The 14451-nt window shown below is 43.2% G+C and overlaps 1 pseudogene; it reads left to right on the top strand.

Moving 5' to 3' along the window:
* LOC126512361 (sorcin-like) overlaps positions 1-1484 on the top strand; it is a 2700-nt pseudogene extending 1216 nt beyond the window's left edge.
* Positions 1485-14451: the final 12967 nt, after the last annotated feature.

Raw genomic sequence — 14451 nt, 5'->3', positions numbered from 1 at the left:
CCCTCCCCCTCCCCCAATTAACTCCCCCTCCCTCATCAGCCCAAAGAACAGTCAGGGTTCCCTGCCCTGTGGGAAGTCCAAGGACCTAGGAGGAGGATTTTAATAGGAGAGAAACAATATGCAAGTTATTTCACAAATATTTTTTGGTAAAAAGTATGTTAGGTCCCACAAAGGTAAAGTACCCAGTACCATAGTAGGGGATCAAGGAGGCTTGTCCAGAGAGGACATGAAATGAGAGGGGTTTTCAAGATGCTAGGAAGCTTTGGAAATTCAAGAAACTAAAAAAAGAAATCAGAAGACTGACGAAATGACTACAAATTGGATTGTTCAAACCTGGTAGCTTGGACTCGATCCTAAGAATAATGAGACATCACTGAGAATTTTTACATAATGTGATTTATGCTAATAAGTAGACACTTTGGATGCTAAAGGCAGATGCCATCACAGTGCAGGCAGAGGCCCCAAGGAGGCTTTCCCAGTTGCCCCATGAAGAGACACTAGAAGGCTGAGAAGAAAGACACATGAGTAGAATTTAGGGGATGGGTAGAAGAGACATGAGCTGCATGTGTGAACACAGAGCTCAAAAGTGCTCTTTTGTGGAAAATTACCAAAAGTTTGGCTTATCTAGATTCATCTGGAGACATGAGTTTGACCACTGGCACGCCCTTTGCTCGGCTTCCTAATTAGCTACAGATGTCAACAAGAACCCACCACCACAGTGGTGAATATTGTGTTGCCATGGATCCCCAGCCAGGACACTGTGAACAACAACAAACCCTCACTCCCCAAGCTTGCTTCTTGTTAGGTGTTTAGTCACAAGAAAAGAAACTAGTGCAAGTTTCGTGATCAAAGAATATGTCAAGGGGTGCAAGGCGGAGGTGCAGTCTGTGCCGTGGCATAGCTCGGGCATCCCCGCGTTGGCAGCGGGTACTACCCGGGCAGGCATGGTGGGCTCCTGGACGGCCTGTGTTCCGTGGACAAACTCAGGATCCACTGTGAAGTTACGTAGCTGCTGTGACCGAAGAGAATGGACAAATTGATGCTGACAGGTTGCAGAAGTCTAGCGCAGTCTGGCATTGTGGGAAGATATAAACTTTTTCATCTGGAGACTTGTTACCTTACGATTTCAATGTTGAGCAAAGATATGTCTGTCACAATGGGAGTCAGCGAACATAAAGAGCTCTGGGCTGTGCTGAGCAGCTAGTGACAACACTTCATCAGTTTCCATGGCGATAGGAGGGAAACAGTGGGCCCCCAGAAACTGCAGAAGAGCTTTCGACAATAGGATTCAGGTTGAGCCCCTAAACTGTGAATTTCATTACAAAGCAACATAGCGCCAGTGGGAAGATCACCTTTGAGGACCGCCTGGCCTTCTGTTCAAACCGAGGACTCTCACAGATAGCATTCAAAGTTGGGATTCTGGTTATCAAGGAAGGGTGCATTTGTCATATGATGATTTCATTCAGTGTTTCATAACCATCTAAGTCAAAGCGAGCTGTCTGAATAAACTCAACATTCCAACTGGAGCCGGCCCTTGCTTCCTCCCGGCCTTCAGTGCTGTGTGTAGAGTTCCACCAACACTCCACAACTATTGAACAGGATCATGACTTTATATACAACTGAAGCTGCATTTTTAATTTTGATAATAAATCCTTTAAGCTTAATAATGTAAGAAGAAATCTGTTGTACCACTCAGAATCTCCTTGAGCCATTGTCAACCAGGCCTTATTTTTCTGCCAACTCTCTTATATATAAACTTAAGTATGCATAATTGTTAAAGAATATTAGCTATTTTCTCATGACATATGGAATCTTTTCATCAGACTTAGCTGTTATCCTTTCTTTCCTTAGGGAATGTGCCTAAAAGTTTTGTGTGGGGTGTTCTTATGTAAGTGACGTTGACCCACAAGGGTGCAAAACAAACCAGTGCACACGGTAATCCACTTACTAGAAAGAAAGTATAAGCTTTAGAACTGGGAACAGAGATTTTGAATGACTGTTGTCTGACTCTTTCAGAACTTATGGATAATTTGAGTGGCAAAAATACTGTCACCATGCCTGTCTTTGTCACCTATCCAAACTTTTGTTAATTATGCTTTAAAATCTTGTATATTATAATCTTTAAATTATCAGGAAAAGACTAAAGGTAGATAAAAATAAACTATTTTGACTAGTGTGGTTCTAGATGTCTTTAATTTTCTTTATATAGTCCCATATCTCACAAATTTTTGTAATATGCATGCTTCCATTTTAAAACCAGATGCCAGGGGTGGAGAGACAGCCTAGCAATAAGAGCTGACAGGTGAAGTTCTTTGAGCAGTACTTCCCATTTTGGCTAAATGTAGCCACATTCTACTTGACATTCTCTTTTTTGTTGTTTTACTTCTTTTTTATCACTTTTTAGTTGTATGTGTGCATAAACATTTGTGTTGGGATATGTGCATCTGAGTGCGTGTGACTGTGGATGTTAGAGGTAGCAGTTAAGCCACCCTCCTGGGAACTTGGATCCTCTGTAAAGAGGAGCATGTGCTCTTATTGGTTTATGGTTGCCAATACTGAATGGCACAAGTAAAACTTTGTCAGGAGAGTAAATCTCATGTCAAGTGGCCTTCAATAAGTATGTTAACCATGCTATCACAAGTCTATGATCCCAACTGAGCAAGCAATGGCAGGAAGCCTGGGGTTCCAGGCCAACTTGAGATAAATAGGGATGCCTTGTTTCAAAAATTAAATTGTAGCTAACTTCTTTTCATTTTAATGCCCTCTAGAGATTCTAGTCTTCCTGGAGATGAGCTAATGGGTGAGACCACTTCCCATTTGATTTCAGTCTATTTTTTCCTCCGGGCATTGACTGCAGAAGATTAGAAGAATTTGATGTTCTCTGCTGCGGCTAGATAGATACGTTTGCATTATAATAATGTCTTAGTTAGGGTTTCTATTGCTGTGCTGAAATATTATCACCAAAAATAACTTGCGAGAGAAATGGTCTTTTTCACTCACACTTGCAGGTAGCAGTTCATCATCCAGAGAAGTCAGGGCAGGAACTCATGCAGGGCTGGGACCTGGAGGCAGGAACTGGCGCAAAGGCCTTGGAGGAGTGCTGTTTCCTGCCTTAGGCTCCTGGCTTACTCAGCATGCTTTGCTATGGCAGCTAGAGCTGCCTGCCCAGGATTAAGACCACCCCTAGTGAGCTGAGCCCTCCATATCATTCATCAATGGAGAAAATGTACCACAGGATTGCCCACTGGCCAATCTGGTGAGGGTGTTTTCTCAATTGAGGTGCCAGCTTCCCAAATGACTCCAGCTTGTGTCACCTTGACACGAAATTCCTCAGAACAAATACAGTGACTCAGGCTGTGCAGCGTCCACGGATAGAACAACGTACGACGGGCTTCGGTAAAAGCCACTTCAGTAAGTTAGTGAGAATGGGAGTCAGACGAGAGGGAAACGGCACACACCGGGTCTAGAGCCGGCATCTCTGCTTCCCCTTTCAATTTTATGCTTATCTATCTCAGTATACATCTATCTCACAATCCACTCACCTCAATTCCCATCTCAGTTCCACCAGAGGAAGTGTCAGAAACTTGAAACCAAAATGCCTAGCTTCAATCCAGTCCCAAGACTAAAATAATGCGCAAAGAAGTAGCACCACTAGGATGAAGCTACTAGGAATTGGGTCAATATTTAAGAAAAAAAAAACGTTGTGGTATTATTTTATTTTTGTTGTATGTAACCTTGGAGAATGATACTCTTCCAATAAGCTAGAAGTTGACTTCAGGGTCATAAAAATAGATGTTTTGATGCCAAGAGAGCTGGGCAAGGCAAGGGGAAGCAAGATAGCCAATTTAAAAAGTGGTGGAACAAAAATTAAACAGTCAGGACAAGATCAGGAGGGCCAGTGACATGTGACTCAAGGCAAGCTTGTTTGGAGTCCAGAGCATGAGAAACCCACAGGAATTCTCGCGCTGCATAAGAGAAGTCACTGTGGCTCCAGAGCCTGGGTTTTAACAGTTTGGACATCAGCCTTGGTATTTTTTACATTCCATCGATGAAACATCATTCTTTATCATAGTTTATCCTAGATTAGAGTGTGACTCTGTAATATATGTGCCCAACCAACTTCATACCTGAGGAGGTGTGACAAATTATCACTTTGGGATAGAGTTATGTGTTCTTCAGGCGAGTAGGCACATTCTGCCTCATCCGATCGCCTGTATCAGTGAGGTTGGGCAATCCACATCCAGTCACTGAGTCACTCAGCTTTGCCCAGCCCCTGATCTAACAGAAAAGGCTTCTTCTGAGTTCCCTAGTTGCAAATTCTCTTCTTGTTTCTTTGATTCCATCCTTCACAGGAGTCCAGAGCCACAGCCACTCCCAGAAGCAGTTCTTTGATGTCCACTTCTACCTCACTGTTTGGTCTGACTGATGACCCCATTTAAACCTTCCCACTTATGACAAAGTGTGTCAATGCAGAAGGACCAAGAATGAGGGCGGGCACTCATTGTATTAGCTGCATAACATCTCTGAACCAAGCTCTGTCCTCATTCACTGATCTAATCACCAAGAATGGCTAATGGGCTCTGACATGCCTCCTCCAACCCTGATTTAACATAGAATAGGACATCAAACCAAACTGCCTCTGCCGCTGGATCCAGTCCACATATCAGTGTGCATTCATGTGGATCTTTGTGCAGTTAAAAAAAAAGGAATTATAGATTTTATGACTAATTATTTTTATCCCATCATATCTGACCATTCTAGGTACATGTTGGCGCTTGAGAAAGCGGATAGGCGGGATATAAACAAAACAATCCCCTAGAGTGTCAGGCACCAAGAAACGTGATGTTTGGGGACCAGTTCAGTCTGTTTGTGTCTTCATCTCAACTAAAGCTCTTCCGTTCCCACATGCCCCGAGGATGAGGCTGTCCAGCCCCCTGTGGGGCCAGCTTAGCTATTTTCATGGTTGCTAAGCAACGTCAATCGTGCTTCACGCCTGGTGAGCTCATGGTTGTGCTGTGGGTGATCTGGATTAGGTTTATAATAACCAGAACGGAGAGAGGAGGGGGAAAGGTGTGTGCGCAAATAGTGCACATGAGAAGTGACAGTGTGATGAAGGATGACGCTAACAGGGGACCTGGAGCCATGAGAAGCAGCAATCACACCATTTGAAGCATCCTGCCTATGCCAGGTAATAAGGCAGACACTCTGGCATCTGTGTGCTCATTTAACTCGGAATGACATACGCTAAGGAGAGGCAGCCACGTGACAGCGGATGCCTGTCATCTTGCTCACTGTTGAGTTCACCTCACGCAGGGCCTAGTGCAAAGTGAGGTCTGAGAAACTGTTACTGAAGGCATGAATCACCATGTTGAAAAGCAAGAAAGAACCACAGTTCTCTCATCTGCACACAGGCCCACTGGAGAAATTCTTACAGAAAAACCCTCCCACCTATCCCTCATACACATCACTCATGTTTTAGAAGAGACAGGCTCACCAGGCCCACACACAAGAGCTGAACATGGAGGAAGGCAGGACTGTTTCAACTCTCCTCTTTCCACTGGGCAGGACACCAATCAAAAAAGAGGTGAGAATCATGCCCGACCATAGAGATTCACCATTCAAATGTTTCCAAACTTCTATGTGCTAAGACCTCAACGGTGGTCTCAGTAGGATCCTAGGGTTTGCCCTACATATTTCTCCTCTGGATTTCATCCCAGATGACTCTGAGAACACAGCAGCACCCCTCTCCATAGCATGATATTCCTTCTCAGGAAGGAACATCCTTCCCAGCTGCCTCCCAGCTACTAGCTCCTCCCACAGGCTCACCACCACCACCACCACCACACATGTTCACCCAGTCTTGGTCTCCAAGTCCTTTCTTTGCCTACTGCTCCTACCAAGCCTTTGCACATTCCTCACACAGTCAAGCAGACTCAACCTTGTCAGGAAAGCATAGAATCTAGAGCCAGGAATGGCAGAACTCACCTATAATCTCAGCACTCAGGAGGATGAGAAAGAAAGATGTTCAATTCTAGGTCATGCTGGGGTACATGAGTTCCAGATTAGCTTGGGCTATCCACCAAGGCCCCATCTCAAACAAACAAAACAAACCTAGAAATCACAGTGGGAAATGCACCAGTCAACAGTGCTCACTCAAGGAACTCTCTGACCCTATGAATTTTAAGAAAACTGTCTTCTTGAAAGAACTATACTCAACTTTATATGGAAAAACAAAAATCCCAGGATAGCCAAAACAATCCTGTACAATAAAGGAACTTCCAGAGGCATCACCATCCCTGACATCAAGCTCTATTATAGACCTACAGTAATGAAAACAGCTTGGTATTGGCATAAAAACAGACAGGTTGACCAATGGAATTGAATCGAAGACCCAGATATTAATACACACACCTATGAACACCTGATTTTTGACAAAGAACCTAAAATTATGCAAAGGAAAAAAGAAAGCATCTTCAACAAATGGTGCTTGGCATAACTGAATGCTGACATGTAGAAGAATGTAAATAGATCCACATCTATCCCCATGCACAAAACTCAAGTCCAGATAAATCAAAGAGCTCAATATAAATCCAACCACACTCAACCTGATAGAAGATAAAGTGGGAAGTAGCCTTCAATGCATGATCACAGAAGACTACTTCCTAAATATAACACCAGTAGCCGGGCGGTGGTGGCACATGCCTTTAATCCCAGCACTCAGGAGGCAGAGGCAGGCGGATCTCTGGGAGTTCAAGGCCAGCCTGGTCTACAAGAGCAAGTTCTGGGACAGGCACCAAAAGCTACAGAGAAACCCTGTCTCGAAAAACCAAAAAAAAAAAAAAAATAATTAAAAAAATAACACCAGTAGCACAAACACTGAGAGCAACAATAAATAAATGGGACCTGAAACTGCAAAGCTTCTGTAAGCAAAAGACACGGTCAATAAGACAAAAAGGCAGCCTACTGATTAGGAAAAGATCTTTACCAACCCCACATCAAACAGAGGGCTAATCTCCAAAATATATACAGAACTCAAGAAATTAGACATCAAATTTCTAAATAATTCAATTAAAAAATGAGGTACAGATCTAAACAGAGAATTCTCAACAGAAGAATCTCAAATGGGCAAAGGACACTTAAGGAAATGTTCAATATCCTTAGTCAGCAGGGAAATGCAAATCAAAACAACTCTGAGATTCCATCTTATACCAGTCAGAATGGCTAAGATAAAAAACACCAATGATAGCTTATGCTGGAGAGGATGCAGAGTAAGGGGAACACTCCTCCATTGCTGGTGGGAATGCAAACTTGTACAACCACTCTGGAAATCAGTATGGTGGTTTCTCAGAAAACTGGGAATCAACCTACCTCAGAACCCAGAAATACCAATCTTGGGCATATACCCAAAAGATGCTCAATCATACTACAAGGACATTTGTTTAACTATGTTCATAGCAGCATTATTTGTGATAGTCAGAACCTGGAAACAACTGAAATGCCCCTCAACTGAAGAATGGATAAATAAAATGTGGCAATTAACACAATGGAGTACTACTCAGTAGTAAAAAAAAAAAAAAAGACATCTTGAAATTTGCATGCAAATGGATTGAACTAGAAAAAAAAAAGACCATCCTAAGTGAGGTAACCCAGTCCCAGAAAGACTAACATGGTATGTACTATGTACTCACTCATAAGTGGATTCTAACTGTAAAGCAAAAGAAAATGAGACTATAGTCTATAACCCTAGAGAAGCTAAGTAACAAGGTGAACCCTAAGAGGAAGGGAACAAGATCTCCTGACAAAATTGGGAGCATAAGGTCAGGGGGAGGGAAGGCAAAGGGGAAAAGGGGGTGGGGGAAAACTTGAGGGAATGGGATAGTCAAGATGGGGGAAGGACAGAGACGGAGAGCAAGGAAAGAGATATCTTGATTGGGGGAGCCATTATGGGATTAGCAAGAAACTTAGCACTAGAGAAATTCACAGGAATGACCCCAGCAAAGACCCTAAGAAATAGTGGAAAGGGTGTCCAAACTGGCCTTGCCCCATAGTTCAGATAGATGACTATCTTAAATTTTATTATAGCACCTTCATCCAGCAATGGATGGAAACAGGCAGAGACCCACAGTGGAGAACTGAGTTGAGCTCCCAAAGTTCAAAGCATGGGAGAAGTGAGGATGTAATCAAAGAGGTTAAGATCATTACGGGAACATCCACTGAAACAGCTTACCTGAGCTAATGGGAGCTCACCAACTCCAGCAAGACAGGGAAGGAACCATCATAGGACCAAACTAGTCCATACAAATGGGACACCAGGATTTATCCCTACTGCTTGTACTGGCTTTTTGGAACCCATTCTCTCTTGTTCAACCTAGATATAGTAGGGAGGGCCTTGGTCTTTCCTCAAAGCAATGTGCCTTACCCTCTCTGAGTGGACTGGGAGTGGAATGGGGAGAAGGAGGAGGGGGAATGGGAGGAGGGGAGGGAGTGGGAACTGGGATTGATATGTAAAATGAAAAGATAATTTCTTTTTTAAAAAGAATAAAATAAAAAAGAAAGAAAACTGTCTTAACCAAGCATAAGCCAAGGAAACTGACCACTCATGAAGAGGAGCCACGCTGAGAAGTTGCCACTGATTGCCAAACATGCAGAGAAAGGCCATCATACACTTTCTCTGAAAAGAGCATGGTCTTCCTTTCTGCAGACCTTGCAACTCCTCTTTGTACTTCAGAAACACCAGGGTGGTGGTCCCGGTCTCGCAGTGTGCCTTCCATCACCATCTTAAGTTTTGTTTATCTCCCACCTGAGACCTTTTGGCTTAGAGAGGTATCTCCACCTTTACTGACTGAGACAGTAATGGTGACCTTCATGAAAACTGCTCCAGGAAGCTGAGTTACAAGAACACTTGTTGATCATGTACATACTATTTATATTCTTCATACGTCCTGAGTTTGCCTGCATTTTCAGATATATGACTTGCTGGCATTCTCTCTCACTGCAAGGCATGGATTTTCTGTGTTAAGGATACCCTTGGATGGACAAATATTTTGTTTGGTTGGTTGCAAGTGCTATAACTTTTATCTACAACACCATACCCATGGACAAATGCCTTAAATCTTGATTACATTCTATTTATTTGTTTTCTTGTTGCCTATGCTTTTGGTATCATACTCCCAAGCATCAGTGCCAAGTGTGAAGTCATGAAGTTCTTGACTCCTATGTCCTTTAAGAGTTTATAGTTTTAGCTGGCACATGGAAGTCTTCAATGCATTTTAAGTTATACTTTGTATGTAGTGTGAGGTAAGGGTCTAGTTACATTCTTTTGATATACGTATCTAGTCTTCCCAGACACACTTGTTGACATGACTGTCCTTTTCCCATTGAGTGGTCTTGGCATCCTTGCTCAAAGTCATTGACACATCAAATAGTTTCTCTCTGGGCTCTCTCTTCAGTTTCCCTATAGGCGGTGCCTATGCCAGTTGCACACTGTTTTCATTAATGGAGCTTTGTAGTGAGTTTTGGACTAAAGAAGCATAAGTCTTCCAACTCATTCCTTTCCAAGATTATTTTAGTTATTCCAGAATGCTTTACAATTCCATATGAATTTTAAGATGGCTTCTTCAATTTTGCCTAAAGAACCATTGGCCTATTTCTAGCAATTGTATTGGATAAGTAGGTCATTTTGAGTAATTCCTGGAAGCTTTGAGAGCTTTTCCCTAAAACTATATATTCAGCTTCCTATAGCTGTGACTAAAATATGCATGTAAAAGGATGGAAGACTGAATGACCGGCTTATAGCTTCAGCTGTTTTGGTCCATGGCTACGTGGCCCCACCACTGTGGTTCTATGTCAACTCTGCGCATCCCAGCAAGGAGGATGTGGCAAAGCAAAGCTGCTCATCTGTGGCAGTCAAGAAGCAGAGAGGGTGAAACAGAGAGTGGTTAGGGAAAAGATATGGTTCCCAAAGTCACACTGCCAAAAATCTACTCTCTTAAACTGGGACTTCCTGTGTGTCTATCACCTCCCAATAATCCACTGATGAAGGCAGAGCCTTTATGGTCCAAACCCTCCCAAAAGCCCACCCAGTAGCAACCAAGCCTCTAGCATATGACCTTTGAATATCATTTTAGATGCAAGCTTCTTTATTTAGCTAAATTACACAGTTCTGATCATGAGAACTATGACTCCCATCTTTTCTATCTCATTAAACCATTGGAAGGCACTAAAGCAAAAACAAAAAGTGGAATACTTATTTTTCTAACTGTATATGTTAATGGGGGAAACGAGGAATAATCAATCACTATCTAAAAACCTCCCTCCCAGCACTAAAAGTTTCTAGTGCATTGCTGAGAATTGACAGGAAAAACAGAAGAGGTCACTGAGCCCTGTCATGTTGGGAAGGCACAGATACTCTTTTTGGAGAACAGTTTTATCCTGACCATACCCTGACTGCTGGCCTCATCAGAGCAGTCAACACCTTTCCTTTCCTGATAACTCCAGCCAGTGCTGTGCTTTATACATGAGTGCTAAGAAGAAGTCAACATAAGGTGGTTTGACAGTCCTTGGCATGCTTTTTGTTTTGTTTTGTTTTTTTGGTTATGCCTGGTTTTGTGGTTTTGTTTGTTTTTAATTTTTGTTTATTTGTTGTCTTTTGTGAGATAGGATCTCTCACAATCCTGGATGGCCTGGAACTTAGAGAGATCCACCTGCCTCTCCCTCCCAAGTGCCGGGATTAAAGGTGTGCACGACTATGCCCAGCTCGTTACTTGACATATAAGAGAGAGATTATAATTATTTATATCCACCATTTACCAAGTGCTTTCTACGTGTCCAGTGCCAAGTTGTACACTCATTTTTTTCAATGTTGGGGACAGGTCAGGAAATTCCAGAAAGGAAATGGGTATCTTCCTCAGTTCTGAAGTGAATAGAAGACCTTAGAGAAGCAGCCCCAGTGGGGACCAGTGTCCTTCAAATCACAGGGACTAGCACTCTAAGTGCACACAATATGGACACACTTCTGTATTAGAAGGGTGTTGCCAATTTACATTTGCTTTGAGTTTAGCTTCTCCATAGTAACAATCTCCAAACCATAACAATGGAGCCTTTCTCGTCTGAAGTTGGCAGAACTAAAATCACCCAGGCAGAGGACATGGGTATCTCAGCAAACTCCCCCACCAGAAAAGTCACTGCTGGATCCTGGAGTCAGGACTAGAAACCTCTCTTTGCAGTGGCTCAGACCTTGAGCTAAGCCGTCCAAGAAGAGTGGAAATTGCTGGGGATGGGGGTGCTGACGAGTTAATTATCACCCTACATAGTCTGCGGTGATGGTGGGCTTGCCCACATGAGTTGTGTGATGCCAGGTGTTGCTGTTGCACTGAGTGGCACGCCAGAGTGACAGACACTAGGACTGTGCTGAGTTGCTGCCACAGCAACCAACCACTAAGGTTAAACAGTGGTTTCCTTTGAAATGAGTTGACATCGCACAGACCGAGTAATTGACTGGCTGACTAAGTTTTTACTTCTCCATGAAGTTTTGGTTCCCGTGTGACCTTCCTACTAGGAAGAGGATGAGCACTCTGGACAGTGTGCTCTGGCAAGCCATGAAACCCGAGCTTCTTGAGATTGCTATTAGCTTTTTTTTTTTTTTTAATCGGGTCTCTATTCCATGGGCCACCTGCTCCTGTCTGACTTCCCTATTCTTAGCCAGCACTTCGGGACACAGTCTGCCAGGCCTCTGTTGTGTATCCTTTCAGTCCTGAGAACACTGTGTGTTCCATTCATTTGGTCTGATCCCCATATAAATCAGATCGCTTGGCTCACATCTGATCACAGACGATCCACAGCCAAGGCCAAGAGGCCAAATATGTGCAAAGAGCACCAGAGTGGCTATCCAGTTCACCACCGCAAAAGACGTTAAAGTGGGTGTGCCAGTCACACGGGTCCCCAGTGTCGTTCTCAATAGCTGAACAAATATTTACATACTACAGGTCTAATTCGAACTGCTTATTTGTCCCAGTGGTGTGCGTCATAATTCTTCAGTGGCTTCTTCCTGCCAAGAGTATGAAGTGTAAACTCCTTCCTTCAGCCATAAAGGACCTCCAGTGTGTTCTCTGCCTGTCCTCACAAGTCCAGCTGGCTGTGTTCCTCACTATCCTTCACGTGTCTCTATATCTCCGCTTATTCCACTGACTTAGTACCTTACCCCAGCTGCATGCCTTACTCCTACCACCTTCCCACTATTGTCGTGTTCTAGGCTAGTTCTCTATCCAAAATCTAAGAAGATTTTTGCCAACCATGCCAACCATGCCAACCACTCCAAGTATGAGTTATCAATTCCATGCTTTGTATTGTTTCTAAGATTCTTTTTTCTAAATAATTGCAGATAGCATGCCCCAAATCTATATGTATACATTCCAATCCTTAATATCTCTAAATATAACTTTATTTGGAAATATATCATTGATGACTTAGTTAAGATGAGGTCACACTGGGTTGAGTGGGCCCCTAATCCAAAAAGCTGGAATAACACCATGGCCCCAGCGGCAAGCAAGCCACCTACCTCAGCAGGCTCCTCTCTGCCTTTACCTCTTCAGGTCTGCCTCTCTGCACAGGACATGAACCATTCTGTGTGTGTCTCTCTCTTTCCTGTACCCCACCATATGTATGCTTACCACAATCGTGCCCAGCTGCCAGTGTTTTCTCTTCAAGGGCCAGGGCAGGCCATCCAGGGAGACATGTGGGTCTCCTCCTCTCGCTCAATCTTAATGGGGCTGGGCAGGGTCACAGTTTTGTTTTTTTTGGGGGGGGGGATGTTTTTGGGTTTGTTTGTTTGTTGTCCTTGCCACCTGGGACAAGTTATGATCTTTTGAAGGAGTCATGTTGTCCTGTTTTTCTCATATTTCTTAAGATTCTGTGATATGATTTGCATATCCATTGGTTTGTTTATCTCTTATTTATTTATGGATCTTCCTATTGAGCCTACTCTTCTTTTATTGGCTTCTTTTAAATAGGTTTTCATGCAATATGTTTTGATCATATTCTTTCCCTTCCTCCAATTCCTCCAAGACCTTCTCTATTTTCCTACTTCCCCAACTTCATGCTCTTTATCTCTTTCCAATAAATCCACAAAATCAAAAAGAACAGAGGGAGGAGGAGGAGAAAGAAAGAAAAACAACAGCCTCTCCCACAGAATAATCATAAAGCACACAGGAAGCATGGGATCTTATGTGAGTCATCTGTTTCTCAGCTGGCCCTTCTGCCATTTGCACTGTGGGGCTACCGGGCACAACTGCTTCCCAAGGCTGTCTCTTGCTCCAGGGCTGTGGCAGATTAAATTCAGGGTCTCTGTCATGTGTTTGTTGAACATCCCTAGTTTCTCAGAGTATCTCAGCTTCAAATAATAGGTTGTCTTTCAAGGTGTCCTGTCCCTTCTCTCTAAGCCATAAAGAGTGACACAATTGGATTCCTGTCCACTGATGATCAATCCCTCCACCAAACCAATTCACAAAAACCCACAACTTGTTTTTAGGGTTACTGGGGCTGCAGGCATCTCATGCAGGTAAGACTCCCAGTGGCTTCCCCCAGGACAACCAGGCTGACTTTTGGGGAAAGTCTTCTACCCCGCCTTCTGTTTTAAGGAGCCATGACTTCCATGAGTGGTTTGACTTTTTCTCCTTAGTTTTCACTTATCCTTTTATTGTCTTTCTGAATTTCTAACACTCTTCTCCTCTTCTGCTCTGGGAGTAGAGTCTATATTTTCTTAAGATTCTTTTCTTTTACTGGGTCAAATAGAGGCAGCTTCCCAACTGTCATTTTACTCTTGCATCCTTTTTTATGTTTCTGATGTGGGACCATGGTCTATATTCTGTCTATTATATTTTAAATAAGTGCTGATTGGTCAGTAGCCAGGCAGGAAGTATAGGCAGGACAACTAGACAGGAAGTAGAAGTGGGTCAATGAAAACAGGAGAATTCTGGGAAGAAGGAAGCTCTTTCTGCAGTTGTGAGCCCGCCACAGAAGAAGCAAGATGTAACTGCCCCACTGAAAAAGGTACCGAGCCATGTGACTAACATATACTAGAATAATGGGCTAATATAAGTTATAAGAGTTAATAAGAAGCCTGAGATAATGGGCCAGTTTATAGTTAATATAGACCTCTGTGATTTCTTTGGGACTTAACGATTGTGGGAACCGGGCAGGACAGAAGCATCAGTCAACATGCTTCTCTTTTCTTTATCTGTATCATGGAGTATAGAAGAAGGTTGCTAGACAATTGATTTGAACGGTTAGCAGTCATCTCCACTCCAGTGGCTCCACTCTGCCTTGCTACCAGCTTTTTATCCTGAACTATGTCCACCTAGACTTTTGATACTTTTCTTACTTCTCCATTCCCTGGGATTTGAAGAGTTTAGAAACTCAGAGACAATCCTTCCAGGAGGCTCCAAAGACCAGCAG

The sequence above is a fragment of the Alexandromys fortis genome, unplaced genomic scaffold, assembly GCF_014885135.2.
Source record: "Alexandromys fortis isolate MF-2015 unplaced genomic scaffold, M_Fortis_MF-2015_v1.1 scaffold_108, whole genome shotgun sequence".
In the NCBI taxonomy this organism is placed as follows: Eukaryota; Metazoa; Chordata; class Mammalia; order Rodentia; family Cricetidae; genus Alexandromys; species Alexandromys fortis.
The sequence above is the reverse complement of the archived record's forward strand: the minus strand, read 5'-3'. Positions and strand labels throughout refer to the sequence as shown.